The sequence below is a fragment of the Sabethes cyaneus genome, chromosome 3, assembly GCF_943734655.1.
Source record: "Sabethes cyaneus chromosome 3, idSabCyanKW18_F2, whole genome shotgun sequence".
Taxonomy (NCBI): Eukaryota; Metazoa; Arthropoda; class Insecta; order Diptera; family Culicidae; genus Sabethes; species Sabethes cyaneus.
The window spans coordinates 70,420,037-70,437,199 of record NC_071355.1 but is presented as its reverse complement, the minus strand read 5'-3'; the positions used below and the strand labels follow the sequence as shown (position 1 = coordinate 70,437,199).

The 17,163-nt window shown below is 41.5% G+C and overlaps 1 protein-coding gene across 8 annotated transcripts in view; it reads left to right on the top strand.

Moving 5' to 3' along the window:
* The window catches only part of LOC128744311 (trithorax group protein osa), a 392,421-nt gene that overhangs the window by 251,604 nt on the left and 123,654 nt on the right, over positions 1–17,163 (top strand). Inside the window, exon 1 of one of the 8 annotated variants that reach the window (XM_053841200.1) lies at positions 12,576–13,959. The exons of the other annotated variants lie outside the window; for them this stretch is intronic. The gene's annotated coding sequence lies outside the window, so the exon portion shown is untranslated. Of the gene's footprint in view, positions 1–12,575; positions 13,960–17,163 lie in introns of those variants that run through there. 8 annotated transcript variants of the gene reach the window in all.

Here is a 17,163-nt window from a genome sequence, read left to right as displayed (position 1 = left end):
AAACGAGAGGCACGATTTTTACCAAGAGTAGCCAACTTCTAGGCTTTGCAGATGACTTCGATATCATAGCCAGGAACTTTGCGACGGCGGAGGCAATCTACGCCAGACTGAAAGCGGAGTCTAGGAGAATTGGGCTAAAAATAAATGCGTCGAAGACCAAATACATGAAAGGAAGAGGCTCAAAGGAAACAAATGTGCGCCTCCCACGGACGGTAACCGTTGACGGCGACGAACTAGAAGTGGTAGAAGAGTTCGTGTATTTGGGATCGCTGGTGACCGCGGACAACAACACTAGTAAGGAGATCCAGCGGCGCATCCAAGCGGGAAATCGGGCCTACTTTGCCCTTCGTAAAACGCTACGATCAGGAAGCATACGCCGCCGCACGAAGCTAACAATGTACAAAACCATTATTAGACCGGTAGTTCTTTATGGACTTGAAGCCGTGACGCTGCTTACGGAGGACATACGCGCCCTTGCCGTGTTTGAGCGGAAAGTGCTGCGGACGATATTTGGCGGAGTACAAACTGAAAGCGGAGAGTGGCGGAGGCGTATGAATCACGAGCTACAGGCACTGCTTGGGGAGACTCCCATCGTACATCTAGCGAAAATTAGCAGGCTACGGTGGGCCGGACACGTCGTAAGGATGCCGGACGACAGTGCGACGAAAACGGTCCTCTTCAACAACCCCACCGGCACCAGGAACAGGGGGGCCCAACGTGCACGATGGCTCGACCAGGTCGAAAGCGATTTGCGACTTCTGAGACGACTAGGAAATTGGCGACGAGTGGCCCAAGACCGAGTTGAATGGAGACGAGTGCTTGAAACAGCACGAGCCACCCCGGCTCTATGCTGCTGAAGAAGAAGAAGAAGTTGATTGAGGAAAGGCAGCAGACGCTCTTGTCGATAAATCTCTGCATTCACTGTACCTGTTGTTACGAGTGTTTGAGATTTTACCCCGCAAGAACATATTGCTTGCCAGACAAGACATTTTTTTCAAAAAAATTAGTTTGATACATTCATTTCAGATGTTAAGGGGCATCTCTTCGACTGACTAGCAGGCTTCATTCTCGGTTTTTTGCTCAGTAGATGTTCATTTGACTACAGCGCCTTAACTAAACAAAATTCTAAAAAGTAGTGTAAAGGGCAATTGTAGAGCTAATTATCATTTACATTATTGTTGAAGAAAGTATAGTTCTATCTTTTGTATTTACGGCGCTATGGGGCTGCTGCCCCGTTGGTAGCAAAAAGAGCACTCATTTAGCTCCCAACGGGGTAGCGCCATAGCGCCGTAAGTACGAAAGTCAATTGCAAGGAAAATTGTACCATCCAAAGTGCGATATCGCTCATAAAAGTGGCGCACTTATTGCTTGGAAGATAACGAAAAAGTGCGCAGAAGATACCGAAACGATTTACCGAAAGTGCAAAATAGCAGTTTTATGAATGATATCGCACTTTGGATGGTACAATTTTCCTTGCAATTGACAATATACTTTTTTCAATAATAACGTAGATAATAATTTGCTCTACAATTGCCCTTTACACTACTTTTTCGAATTCTGTTTAGTTAAGGCACTATAGTCAAATGAGCATCTACAGAGCAAAAAACCGAGAATGAAGCCTGCTGGACTAGTTGCAGTGTAAAATTACTGTTCCGCAAGATACTTAAAAATGTTGAAGTAATGCGCTTTTTTATCCATCACAATGCACTGATATTTTGTAAGATGTGGTTTGTACCGCTTCCAAAACAACGTGTTTTTAGTAACGTTTGTTGTTTTACGTTTCGATCCTAATAAGTTTAAGCTTTAAATGATTTTAATTCAGCATGAGTTTTTACTTTTTCTACAATATCTTGGCGTTTGCGTTTATTTTAAGACTGCCCTTGTTGATATCTTGGGATTTGATTCAACAGTTTTAAGAATTCTTTTCTTCTTTGAATTGCTTCGTCCATGATCATCATCACTTCCTACCTTTCTTTCCATAGTAAGGCACTTTATGCATAAGCACATCTCAACAATGGATATTGGCAAACTAAATAGTTTAGCGATGGAACGAATCGAAGAATCGCAAATTTTTAAATGTAGTTCTCTTTTTTTATGTATTAGGCATGATCATAGAGAGAATCATTGACCTGTGTTTTATAATGTAAGTGAGTAACAAGTTTAACATTATGTTCAGCCTTTGGTATGAACGGGCTTTAACGTGATATTCATACAAACAGTCATCCAAAAAAGGGGACGGTTCAGCACACTCCCAATACGGTTTACTTTCGGGACATAGTAATGGCCTTGGTTTTAGAAGACATAAAAAAACACAAACCTGTTGAAAGGTTGAAACGAGGAAACTCCATCACTTCATATCTTCGAAATTGCAGTTAAAAGTAGGTATGTTCAGCAGTAAAAATTGGTTGAATTTTTTCAATTGAGAATGCTTAAAAAATATATGATTGATTAAGGAACCTATTTGAAGCAGTCTAGTCAGTCTAGTTGTTATAAGTCATGGGTTGAGTAAGTGGGGGAATATCAGCAAACCAATCTTTAAGCTGTTACCACTGAAAGTCACTATCATTAAGCCGAACTTCTGATATTTTACATTGAAAATTGAAGCGTTGGAACTAATTTTAAAGAACCCATACGCATTTTAATTCCCAAAGTGCTTTCTTAAGAAGCAGTCCTGAATTCTACTGATTTGTCCTAAATTATCACTGTTATAAGCTTTTGATCATGGCATTAAATGACGCAAACGCTCACATTTCTACTACAATATGGTATGTTAAAACTGGAAGCTTGATTTTTAGAAATGCTGTAATCAATGCTCAAAGTAGCGAGATGGAGATGGAGCTGAAAAATGCAAGTTTTTTGAAAACAATTTTTAACTGATCTTGTCGAAAACAGAGTTAACTGTGCCTGTATCAATTTCAAGACGTTGTTATCAAGAGATTCTAAAAATATGAACAAAACATTGCATTTTAGCTCATATATGTTCAACCGATTAGAATAGGCGATCCCTGATTAATCCGTTCCTTACCCTAATAATTTATTGGAAATTATCTATTTACCTAGAGTTTACTGACACTAACATGAAATTTTGTTAATATTGAATGATAATTAATTTTCGTGGTCAGCGATGGATCAATGTGAATATTGTCATCGATTTGGCAACACTGACAGAATAAGCTGAGCTGGCAGTAGCGTCACTATCTTGCTGTATAGTATAGAGCCGCACTGTGTGTACAGCGAGGGGAATTTGAACGTCGTTCGTAGCGAAGAAACGGTCCAACGGACCGAACAAACAAGAGATTATATTTTGTTGTTTTACCCTATGTGTATGCGTTCGTCGCCGTCGTCGTCGTCGTCAACGACGTCGTTCAGTTCGATTTGAGGAACGGATGGACGGTTTTTCCTGATGTGCTGTTTCTGCTTCTTTTCTCTGACTCTGACAGCAGCAAGCTCGTATTAATAATAGGTATATACGTAATGTCATGTATGGCCTGCCTGCGGATCGAGTGCTGTGAGTTCGCTTTGGCTTGTTATTTTTATTTCATTTTTTTTTTCTTCGCCGCCTGTTTTCCGATCGCTGTACGGTGGAAACAGCTAGGGCTGTGCAATATATCAGGGGTTCAGTGTATGGCTCTCTGTATAATAAACTCGAATAACTGGCAGTGCTGCTATAACGTAGAGGGTTACGGCTTGGCATTCAACGCAAAATATGTTATGTGTGCATAGCACTTTCTGACACGGTCGCTTTCGAGTCTCGTATATTGCTGTCATGGCCTGGCTCCGCCGATCGCTGCTACTGGCTTGGCTGGCGTCGATGAAATCGTAGCGATATTGCACATTTTGCTCGTGCGGTTAGAGAGTTGAGCCGAAGTGATTAGCACTTAAATCGTCAGCTAGTAGACTATATAAAACTTACCTCGTGAAACTCTTAACCCAATGGAATTTTTTACCACTTGTTTTGTTGGCATTGATTTTATTTTCGCAAAAAAAGACTATTCCAGTTCAGTAAACTTTACAAATATTACTGATTTCCTAAGGTCAGGTCCCAACATGATTTAGGAATATTTCCAATTTTCCATTAATTAGCTGCCGCCAGGCGGATGTCTGATACGGGATTATCAAGCCAGCAAACCACGAACAAATGGCTTTAATCGGTGTCGAACCCTATCAGTGTGCAACCAATCACCCATATCTCATCAACATTTGAACCGTACCTCTTTATCATTCCGCCTTCGACGCGCAAACCTATCGAGCATTCGCGCGATACGCTCGTTCGCTTGCGCTCGCTATCCTTCTGCAATCTGCCGGCCGTCGCCTCCCTCCTACAATTCGAGCGAAGCACTTTTTCTTGTGTACTGCTGAAACGCTTCTTTGGAACAATGTTTAGCCGCTCCGCTGCGATGCGAATGGTTCTGGCGCGGCGTTCCGCTTTTCACACCCGGTGTCCGAATCGGCGGTTCGATATGGAGTAAAGTAAGCATTTTTATTACGACATACAGCGCGCAATCAATCGAACCCCGTTCCTAGTTTGTTCGTTAGTCCTCTTCAGCAGGCAAGGTCCCCTTGTTCGATCTCCTGCGAGAGTCGCCTCCGTCGGGAGTCTTGGAGGAGCTGCCTGCGCTGGTTATCGATGGTGAATTTGACTGCCCTGAAAGCTGGCATACGATGGCAATCTAATTTGCCCCATGTCACCGCGCCGATCTTCCCCTATTGTTGCCTCTCTAAGCTGTGGAGGATTGATTCGATCAACCCGATGTACGACGGTGTGTGTGTTGCATCGTAGTCGTCTCCCGCTTACCAGCGATAGTGGCCGCCCGCTTGTTATTTTCATTTTCGAATTCGACATAGTCTGCCATTCGGCCAACCAACGAAACTCGCTAGCAGCGCAGAGCAGCACTCCTTGAGGCATGCAAGGTTTGTGAAATTGGACGATTAGTGTGCTGCTGGCGCTGGTTGGCTGGTAGCACCGATTCCATCAATCCGAGCCGAGTTTTATTTTGTGAGCGAAGATGATAATTGCTTCAAGGGCAGTGTTGCCAGCTAGCCACCCGTGTCCCAAATGTCTACACTTCGTAATAGAGAAATGAAAGTTTAGTTCTTTATTATCCGTACTGATTCTCTAAAAACATCTTTGTTTTCTTTGTTATTTTTGGAAGTTGATAGTCTTTTACTAAACGATATAAAATAAATGAAATAAGTAACTCAATTCTAGAGTATATTGTAATCTATGGAAGCAGCTATAAAAACATGAATCATGATCATTTATTCAAAAACTGCGATGATTTGCGATTTGCTTCGTATTACCACCAGGAAATCAAAATATCATTGTTCATACGCAAAAATAACCGACAAAAATGAAGAGCGATAAACCAGTTATCCTCTGCCTATGAAACAAACCTGTGTAGCAATCAGAATGTATCACGATAGCAAAATAATAGGACAAATGAATGTCCCTTCACACCAGCAAGCTGGACAACTTTTGATGAGAATATATTTTGATACACACTTGCTCTCACAAGCGCTTGTTGTTGATGATGCAGGTATACAATAAAATATGTCTTTGTCGTCAAGGCCAGCTTGCTTTGGCCTAAAGTCTGGCGTACAAAAGTTACCAACGTTACCTTGGTAACTACCAAACACTGCCGCTGTCGACACAGTGTAACATTAGGATTGCTTTTGTTGCGTACAATACGTATTGCATACAGTAATGTGTCTTTTTCGCAGGCAACAACATAGTTGTAATGAAACATCTGTATCCACGATAAACAGCTTCGATAACTTGTCTTTGTCCTAACTTTCATGCAATAGTGACAAACTTTCGTCATACATTGTCGCAATATTTTGAAGTAGGGAAAATATCTTTGCCTCTTGTGCATTCGTGATTTTTGATTCCCAGATTATCACAAACTGAGTTAAATGACGTAAATTATAAATTTCGTATGTACTTAAAGTATAAATTAAATTTTCTACTTTTTTGAGAAGTTTATACTGTGATGGAATGCTTAGATGACCACTGGAAAATATGGTGATTTTTTATTTTTTAGTATCCTGCAGTTGTTAAATTGAACTGCAACAAAAACTACCATAAATTTTGACAGGTCACGGTATTTTCTACTGCAATGTTTACAATGTATAATGTATCACTAAGAGTAGCTCAACCATCGCCCTTGTTTGTCTAAGAAAGGATTTAAACTTCTATCAGAACATGCTTGTCATTTGTTTTAGTTGCCTGGATAATTTTCATGTTTGGTTGCAATTTATGTTTCATTTGAATGAGGGCCCCCCTTCCAGAGGAGGCACTTGCGAACCACCATAGAAACGTATCTCGCCTTCAAAAACCTCCACATGCGAAATTTGGTTCCACTTGCTTGAACAGTTCACGAGTTATGCAGAAATCTATGTTTCATTTGTATGGGAGCCACCGCTTTCAGTGGATTGAATGGTCTCGAACCACCATAGAAAAAGATCCTGCCTTCAGAAACCACCACATGGTTCTATTTACTTGATTAGTACTCGAGTTATGAACAAATGTGTGTTTCATTTGTATAGGAGCTTACTCTTCCAGCTCCAGCTTACTCTTACTTTAATTTTCACATCGATTGGCTTATTAGTTTGCGAGTCTATAAGGATTATACAGACAGAAATTCATTTCTGTAGGTATAGATTCTATTTAATAAATTCAGGGCGGTCCTGAATGAATAAATCTATTTAAAGGGTCGTTAATAAAAAAAAATCAGGAAAGGTAAATTCATGCTTAAGGTGGCATAGAAGTTTTTCAATTCTAAAAAATCATTTTTTTATCGATTTATTTCAAGAGATGATTAACACTTTGAGCTTTAAAGCCGTTTTTTACGGAACCAGGTTTTCTCAAAGCCGGTATGGGTATCGTGATAATCTTAAAGGAAACGGCTTAAGCAATTCCCTCGCGTCTTGTTCTACGGAACCGTAGGAAGCTACTTAGCTAGTTTTCCCGGAGGCCGTATTTCGACTTCAATTATTTTACACCGAAGTCGCTTTTTACGCGGTTTTTAACACGACTATTTTTACGCGGTTTTCGGAATTTACGTGTTTTTTTTACGCTGTTTTCGGAATTTACGTAGTTTTTTTACGCGATTTTCGGAATTTACGCGGATGTGCTCAAAACGTCTATTTTTTCGCGTAGTGTTGAAATCCACAAAGTTTTTTACGCGAATTTTGGAATTTACGCGGTTTTCGGAATTTACGCGGTTTTTTTACGCAGTTTTCGGAATTTACGTGGTTTTTTTACGCGATTTTTGGAATTTACGCAGTTTTGATTTACGCGGGACGTATCCTTCGCGTAAAAAGCGACTTGTATGTATTTACATATTTTGTCGCTTTAAGCTACAATATATTGTAATACATTTGGTCAGTGTTAAGTCACACTGAACCAAGTGACAAAACTCTGATTTCATGAAAAACGGATTCAAAGTTTGCTGCTCTGTATGGGTTACAACTATTAATCGTTTGAAATTCATTTCATAACTCTGGCTGTTTGCAACTTTTATGTAGTCTGATCAGAGTAAACTGTAGCTTAGAAAATTCGTGATTGTTTGCTGTCATTAATTCAAATTTTAAAATTTTGCGACTTTGTCCGGTCTGATTTAACACCGACCATTTATTGAATTATAGTTCTAAACGAAAAAATATACATTTAAAACAGTTGGAGTCGAAATAGGGTCCCACCTCTGGCTACGTGGCAGCTGGCCATAGGGGAGGGGGGTAGAACATATAAAATATAATTCATATAAAAACAGAATTGTTTGATTGCCTTAGTGTTGGAAAAGCTATCCAATTGGCAGCAATCGTCGATGATTTCGAGCCTCAGAGTTCAGAATCGCAACCGGTACAGGACAATTTAGGGGTCTAATGCAAAGCAAAGCCATGGGTTTATACCGTCTTTAGACATTACCTTTCTTTATCGACAGACTTCGCAGCCAGCTGTTAGAGTACAGGAAAATTACGGGGCCAGTGCAACGATTCTATTGACTCTAGTTGAATCGACAGAGTGTTTAATTTTACTACAAGGAATTTTTTCAAATGATCATAGAAAGTTGGCTCAAAGATCCCCTTAATTCCATGGAACTTTATATACAGGCGTAATGAGTGGAGTTATGAACGAAAACAGTATTCAAAAATTAGAAGAGTTGTGTTCCAGACATGACTGCATCTGAGTAAACTGTAACATCGCTCACGTAGAATTACGTTGCACAGGTTTTTTTACGACGGATTCACGATTTTTATCCATGTATAGCCACTAAAGCGTAAAATGACCAGCACAAAACGACCATGTAGATATTTTATTCAACCAATGACATGAAGAATAAAATATTCTGAAACGTTGTAAATCTGTTAATCCTGTTGGTATGAAATAAAGGGTATTTCATTGCTTGATCTGGCGATAGTCAGACCTGGAAGCAATCTATGTTACTGCAGTCATCGACAGACTTCACTTGGCATTATGGCTTTTTCGAACACCTTTCTAGCCAATTTTAGAAATCCTGCAATTGCACAAGCCCGTGACGAGCCATTCTGCATGTTGATTTGCTGAAATCGGTCAACTTTTTGTGATAATATAGTTTATTTTAAAATAATGATCTCATGATCTCTAATGATACATCTATAACCATTTGAAATTATGTATTCGACTAAGCCGTCCTGGTTGTGACGTGACGTCTTACAAAAAACGGACGGTGTTATAATGTCCGAGCTCATCACCCTCTTTCGAGCCAGTTTCACTTTGGGGTATATCCCAGAGAATTGGCGGAAAGTAAGGGTTGTGTTCATACCTAAGGCTGGCAAAAAAGACAAAACCATGCCTAAGGCTTTCAGACCGATAAGTCTGACTTCAATGCTTCTTAAGCTGATGGAGAAAATCACGGATAACTATATCCGCAATGAGTTTTTAAAAAACTCTCCGTTACATGTAAATCAACATGCATACCAACACGGTAAATCTACGGAAACCGCACTGCACTGCTTAGTGACGTTAATTGAGAAATCGCTCAAATATCAAGAGACGGCACTTTGTGCTTTTCTTGATATTGAAGGCGCTTTCGATAACACGTCCTTTGCGTCAATTAATACGGCTCTCTGTCAAAAGAGAATCGACCACACTACAATGAGCTGGATTCAAGCAATGCTTTCGAGCAGACAAATTACAGCATCATTGGGAGATACGTCGGTCACGATTTCGGTGATCAAAGGATGTCCACAGGGAGGAGTTCTCTCCCCCCTGCTCTGGTCACTGGTGGCCGACGCACTCCTTCACAAGCTGTCACAGCTTGGTTATGAGGTGAATGAGGTGACAGCCCAAGCCAAACTAAACAAAGTTCAGCGCCTGGCCTGTCTTACAGTTACCAGTGCCATGCGTACAACACCTACTGCAGCCATGGAGGCAATGCTATGCTTACTGCCTTTGCATCTTCATGTGAAGAAGGAAGCAGAGCTCGGCGCACTACGGTTGCAAAGGAGTAAAACCATACTCGAAGGTGACCAAATCGGTCATCTTCGCATACTTCGGGAATTCAATCTGACACCCTTAGTAACTTCAGTCTCTGACTGCATGGAAGCCAGGCCCAATATGGACGTTCCATATGAGGTGATTGAAACAGATCGCTCAATGTGGAATAATGGAGGGCCAGATCTTCCATCTGGAACTATCTGTTTTTTACAGATGGTTCAAAAATGGGGGCCTGCATAGGCTCCGGAGTCTACGGACCCGGCATCAGGGAAACTATCTCATTAGGAAAGTGGCCCACCGTTTTTCAAGCAGAAGTATATGCCATATACATCTGTGCGACAATATGCTTGAAACGAAAGTACAGGCATGCGAAAATCGGTATCTTCACGGACAGCCAAGCAGCACTACTGGCTCTCAAGTCCGCCAAATGCGTGTCCAAATTAGTTTGGGAGTGCAGCACAGCATTGAGGGAACTCTCCCGCCAAAACAAAGTTTTATTACTTTGGGTGTAGACAAGCTAAACAGTTTATCTACCCAAACCCTGCAGTAGCTAAAAAACTACTCCATTTAACTCGTAGTGAACTACGCACGATCACGGGACTCCTAACAGGACACAGCCCCGCTCTTTATCATTTAAAGAATATCGGCAAGGTATCATCTGACACCTGCCGCTTTTGTAACTCTGAACCTGAAAGTTCAGCGCATCTGCTCTGCTATTGCGGAGCTCTTGCATTATCAAGGCACAACTTCTTAGGAAGTTTCCTTCTTACTCCATATCAGGTATGGAGCCTAAATCCCAAAACGGTCATTGGCTTTATAAACCATGTAGTACCGAATTGGGGCACATGATTACAACTATTCCGCTCAACTCCATCAATGGGTATGAGCGATCCGTAAACTGTGTACAGCAATCGGGGCCTGCCACAAAAGACGATCATTAAGACTGTCGCAGTGGCCTTTTAACCCAATGCCCTTCTGGCATACAAAAAAAAGCCATCCTGGTGGTTTTTATGCGCTAATTTGCTCGTACAAATCGTACAAATTTTTGTTGAAATTTCACCACTAATATAATGAAAATACTAAAAATAATGGTTCGATCTGCTCACCTTGTAATTTTTAACAGGAAAATTATAAATGAATTAATGCGAAAATGGATAAGGACAAGGTCGATTTTCTTATTATTTTGGTAAAATTTGATAAAAAATTTAAATGAAAAGAAAGCATCATTTGAGAAAATCGACAATATGTAATTTTGCATAAAAATTTCACTGCGATTGTTTATGCAGTGGACTGCCGCTGGAAACATCTGTCTCATGTTAAAAAACAAGAAAATGAGAAAATCGCACTCAAAGTAGAACATCTGATTTTTCTAAAATTATTTAGTTTTGATGTTATAATTTGTCCCTTTTTGAGAAAGTGTTGAAAAACTTCAATCAATTTTGTAAACACCTTGTAAATATTTTATATACTTGCAGCAAATATGCGTCCATTTTTTTTAGTGGAACAAATTGTCTTCAAAATTTTTTCTAGTTTAAACACTAAGTTTTCGATTCATATTTTAAAAATACATATCGAATTATAACGTTAGACAACAAAATGTCGAAAATAACATAACATTAACATGGGACAGTTATGCTTCCACCGGCAGTGGACTCTGGGGTAAAAGTTTTTGAATGACGTTTAGGATTGGTCATAAAAGTCAATCGATCCAATCCCATTTCAAGTAACTTTTCCCAGATTACACTGTATATTATTGACTTTTTTCATATAGATTGATCTAATTGTGACTACTATGGAGTAATTTGGTTTACCTGAAGCTTTTATCTTCTCGCACAGACGATTTGATGAGAAAACATGATTGTTGAAAATCATGAAAAAAAGTTATGTGGTTTCGAACAATATTTTTATTGCCGTAGGACTACGTCTTACCGCAGGGTGTTAATAACTTATTTGCACCGGACGGATAGCTCTTGGCGGACTTTTTAAACATAAAATGGTTGCAATCGTTGATTAATGATATTTAGTCAATTTTTAAAGCATATTTGCATTAAATTTTTTCATATCGAAAAAGGGTCTCGATTTTGGCACGATTTCGATTTTGGCAACATAGGCGACACGTATTTGTTGCCAAATTCAAAATCCTACTGTACAATAAAATCATAGCTCATACCCATTAATTATTATTAGGTAGCCTACGATCAAAATCCATGATTGCTCTTGTTGCTACATTTCACAGCCGGTCGGAACTGTTTTAAGAATGTATGATTTTTTTATCTATTGTTATTTTCCTGAATAAACAGTTTTGTGTTTGTCCAAGCAGTTACTGGTTGTTATTCCATTGAAATTTTATAAAAGTACCAACTGACGCATACATTTACCTTTAAAAATAATTGACTTTTCATACATTTACCTATGAGTTGAATACATGTACATACAGTGTACATATAGTTCAATTGTTTCAGCTCAGACAAAGAATAAATATAAATAGTTAACCGATTTTATATTATTTCTTCATACAACAAATTGGAACTTCTTCCAAATGGAATTTCAAATTAAAAAAAGTGTTTACTAAAATGAAATACCATACCTAATGTAAAACTAACAATTTTAGGTTTCTCTGTTAGAAATTTAACCAAAGTTCACGTTTTAGTTATAGGCCAGCAAACTGGCAACTCGTCGCCCATTTCGTTCGTCGTTCGCTGCGTGCGTAAAGCGTACCGTGCATACGTACACGACACCCGACAGCAGAGAGAGCACAACAGCGCACCAACTCGTGGTTGGCCGATTTCGATCGAACGACGACCGTCATCGCGTGGTAGCGAGCGAGCAGCGCCTGATAGTGTTGGGCAGAGTGGTGCGGCGGAGTGCGGTATCCTCTCGATGATGGTAGCGACTGGCGACGACGACGAGTACGACGCGGTTGGTTGAGAAGTATGCCTGTGTGCGGGGGTAGTGTCTTGTGAGGTGTGTATTCTCGTTCGCATGAGACTGTGTTGTTGTTGTTGGTTGGATTTGTTGTTATTGCTGCTGCTGTTGTTGTTGTTGTTGGAATGGAGGAATAGAGGTTCTCTGCTACTTTTGCTTGCCTCATTTCGATCGTGTACCGTCGTGCGGTGCGCTGTGCTGGGAACGCTGCTAGAGCATATTATCCACAACTGCTTTTGGATGAATGAGCGGTGGAAGCGAGTGTGCGTGTGTGCTTGTGCCGGAGGAGAAGGAGAAGAAAGATAGGTTCAGTTGGACGGATCGGATAGGACACCGGACGAACGAGTGCACAGTACAGTAGTAGAGAATCGGTCGGTCGCTTGGTTGGGATTGCTGGCCATGTGGAATGGGAGTGTGGAGAACATAATAAATAATGAAAATACTTCTTCTCGAGTTCTCCGCCTGTGCTGCTGATGATGGCGTGTAGAATGCTGATGGCAAGCGATTTGCTAGTGTTAGTGTGATATAGCGTCCGTAAACTGGTGTTTGTGAGGTAAATAGCAGTGAAGCGTGTGTTTGTGTGCCTCCTCGGTGGGAAATGTACTCTGTGTAATATGCCGGCCTCTGTGTGTCGTGTTGTTAGGAGGTATAGAGTGTAGAGTATGATGTTCTCTTCAATAGCGAGTTCGCTGGTTGTACCATTGCCTGACTGACTGACGGCGAAGGCGAAAAGGTTGGAAATTTTTCGAAATTTTTCAGTGTTTCAGCGCGGTTGGTGTAATTTAATTAGTGTGCAATCGATTCCCGTGGGTCCGCCCAACGGTGTTCCAACGTTGGCAGGCCACCCCAGGGTGTCCAAGTGGTCGTAATCGACGTTATTCATCGATCCGATAACCGACGTTACCCAACACAGCAGTAGAAGCAGCGATCCAATGAACGAACGAACGGCCGAAGCAGTAAGCAGAGTACAGAGTACAGTGAAGTGAACGAGGCAAAAGAGCCTTCGAAGTTGCTGAAGTGAAAAATATGGTATAGTCAGAGCCACAGTGAAACGGGCCACACAAAAAAAATGTGCGATGTGTTTCTAGCAATAGTGAAAAATTGGTGAAATAATAATCGGTCGAGTTGCGAAAAAGATCTGTCAAAATACGAAAAAAATCAAAGCAATCATAATACAGTGCAAACATAATCTGGAAGAAAACAAAGTGTGTGACGAAGAAGGCGACGGATAGCGCGAATAGCATTCTGTGGATTGCGCGACGACTAACGCGAAGAACTCCGTGAAAGTGTGGCATCTGTGTCTGTCGAAGCCTTGGGCTACGGAAGTGGAATAAATATTTCTCGTTCGATCGGCGGAAGTGTGTTCCGTGGAAAACTGCAGCACTTTACTATTGCCGTCATCGTCATCAACGCTCGTGTGGTGTGTTTTGCCTTCCGTGGTCCGAACCGCGGGGTCCCACCGACCGACCGACCAGCTGCTGCACCAGTAGCTCTCGTTTATTCATCATTGTCGTCGTGGTCACCACACAGGGTTTCAAATTGAAACTTTCAATCACGTAAGTCCAGTTAATTGACCGTTACATACTGCAGCGGGTCCTGTTGGCCACGATCGGTCGGTCACTCTCCGCTCCCGCGAATCATCGTCGGAGAGAAATTTAAAAATAAACCAAATTTAGGTTCTTTTTTATAAATTTTGATCGATAAAAACACATTTACCAACCCACACACACACATATATACATACACGATACGGTTTGGATGAAACCTCCGTCGTCCGAGTGCGAACGAATGAAACAAGAAAGCTGCTGCTGCCCCCACGACGGGAATGGGGTGGGCCCGAGTTGGGTGGAAAAGCATTGCACCAGCGGAGAAAGAGTGAATATGCGAGTCAGTGAGAGAGCGAGTGAGAGAGAGAGAGCGCGCGCGGTGCGCATATAGTGTCGTGTTTGTCAGTGGGTGGGTATGGAGCATGGGGGAAATAGAGGGTTGTTCGCAACCAACCGAGGGAGAAACTAGTTGTGAATATAGACGACGGTTGCCAGTGGTGCCAGTGAAATTGAACTTTGCTTCCGATGTGTGATGTCTGTGACAATAATTTGTTTCTGACGTAGGATTTTCTCTTACGGGAAGTTTTGGGGGTAAAATGTAAACATAAACATATAATCGACTTGAAATGAAGTGAAGTTGTTCGAACAATATCAGGCGTGGATTCTATTTAAACATCAATAATGTGATGCTTACCCTATGTTTCCATACGTTATTTATACACTGGAATCTCGTTTTACGTCCATTCATTTTACGTGATTTCGTTTTACGTCACATTTTTTACGTCCAAAGTTTAAATTAACGTCCTCTCGTTTTACCTCCAATATTTGAATTAACGTCCGCTTTTTTACGACCGATTTTCTATGCAATAGTGGAAATTGAAATGAAATGGAAATTCCTAAAACAGATACAGTAATGACCCGATTTTGTCACCCCCATGATGAATTTAGGGGTGACAAAAACGGAACAGTGACAAAATCGGATATTTTTTCAATTTCTATTTTTTTGCAGATAACTTAGAACGAACTACATATATTTCATTCTGATCACTTTTAGGACATTTCGCACTTCCATCTACCTCTCTGTGGACATTTGTCACCTGTTCCCCCCCAGGTATGAAAACACGCGTTTTTTAATTGCGCCGAAATGGTTGATTATAGTGGTTAACTATGTTCATAGAAATTTCATAGCGTAAAAAGCTCTTTCTTTTGGTATAAACGATTCTTTGATTAACCCCCCTAAAAGTAAGATAGAAAATTTATTTTTCAAGCAGTAAGAGATAGAGCAAAACAATGTTCTACAAAATTTTTGAGAAGATGATTATAAAGAACTTTGTCAAAGAAAGTGACCTTCTAGCTATTATAGTTGTGGAGATAAGAAACAACTTTTGTGAAAACTCCACGATAATCAACACAGTTCTTTTCACAGTGTTTTAACACATTTGACATGTTTCAAAATGATTTTCAAACTAAGCTTTTGATAAATCAAAAACGTGACAAAATCGGGTAAAAAACGTGACAAAATCGGGGGTGACAAAATCGGGTCAAAAACGTGACAAAATCGGGGGTGACAAAATCGGGGAGTGATAAAATCGGGGAGTGACAAAATCGGGTTACCACTGTATTTCAGTTACAGGTGTTTTTAAGCCCCCGAATGTGCAGATTAAGAATCAAGGGTCGGTACTTTAATATTAGCATAACTAACGTGTACAGCCCTCACCTCGGAAGTACCAAAGATGACAAAGACGAATTTTACACGCAGTTGGAGCGTGAATACGACCGCTGCCCAAGACATGATGTCAATATTGTCATCGGGGAATGTAATGCTCAGGTTGGTCAGGAAAAGGAATGCAAACCGGTGATTGGACGGTTCAGCGCACACCCGCAAACGAACGAAAACGACCTAAGACTTGTCGACTTCGCCGCCCCCAAGAACACGGCCATACGTAGTACCTTCTTCCAGCAGAGCCTCTACCATTGGTACACCTGGAGATCACCCAACCAGACAGAATCACAAATCGACCACGTTCTGATAGATGGTCGGCACTTTTCAGACATTATCAGAACCTATCCGGGCGCTAACATCGATTCGGATCACTACCTAGTGATGGTAAGGATACGTCAAAAACTCTGTTGTGAACAACTTTCGGTACCGATACCCGCCACTGTATAATCTAGCGCGACTGAAGCAACCGGAAGTCGCCGAAAACTACGCGTTATCTCGAAACCGCGCTGCCGGAAGAGGGTGAGCTGGATGAAGCTCCTCTTGAGGACTGTAAGATGTCGTGAAAACAGTCATTAGCAGCGTAGCTGAGAACGTCCTAGGTCGTGTGGCACCGAATCGACATAACGAATAGTTTGACGAGGAATGCATGCAGATATTGGCTAAGAAGAACGCAGCGCGGGTACAAATGCTGCGTAGAGCCACCCGTCAGAATGTGGAGCGATGCAAACAGAAGCGGAGACAGCCAACCCGACTCTTCAAGGAAAAGAAGCGCCACCAAGAGGAGAAGGAGTGCGAAGAACTCGAGCAGCTGTACCGCTTTCACGACACACGGAAGTTCTATCAGAGACTCAACGAATCTCGCAAAGGCTTTGTGCCGCGGTCCGAAATGTGCAGAGATAAAGCTGAAGGTATCATCTTGACTGACGACCGTGCGGTGATCGAAAGATGGAAGCAGTACTCCGATGAACACCTGAATGGCGTGCAGGCGGAAGACCATGATAGCGGAGGAAGTGACCACATTGGTGTAGCAAGCAGCAAAGATGTGCCACCTCCATCGATAAGGGAAGTTAAAGAGGCTATACAGCGGCTGAAGAACAACAAAGCAACGGGAAAGGATGGCATTGAAGCGGAACTTAATAATATGGGCCCGAACAAGTTGGCCGGCTGTTTGCATTAACTAATTGTCAAGATTTGGGATACGTAACGACTACCGGAGGAGTGGAAAGGCGGGGTTATCTGCCCAATGTACAAGAAAGGCGATAAGCTGGATTGTGAGAGCTACCGAGTGATCACTATTCTGAATGCCACCTACAAAGCGCTGTCTCAAGTCATCTTCCATCGACTATCGCCAATAACCAATAGATTTGTGGGAAGTTACTAGGCCGGCTTCATGGAGGGTCGGTCTACAACGGACCAAATCTGCACGCTGCGGCAGATCCTCCAGAAGTGCCGCAAATTCCGAGTCTCCACGCATCACCTGTTCATCGATT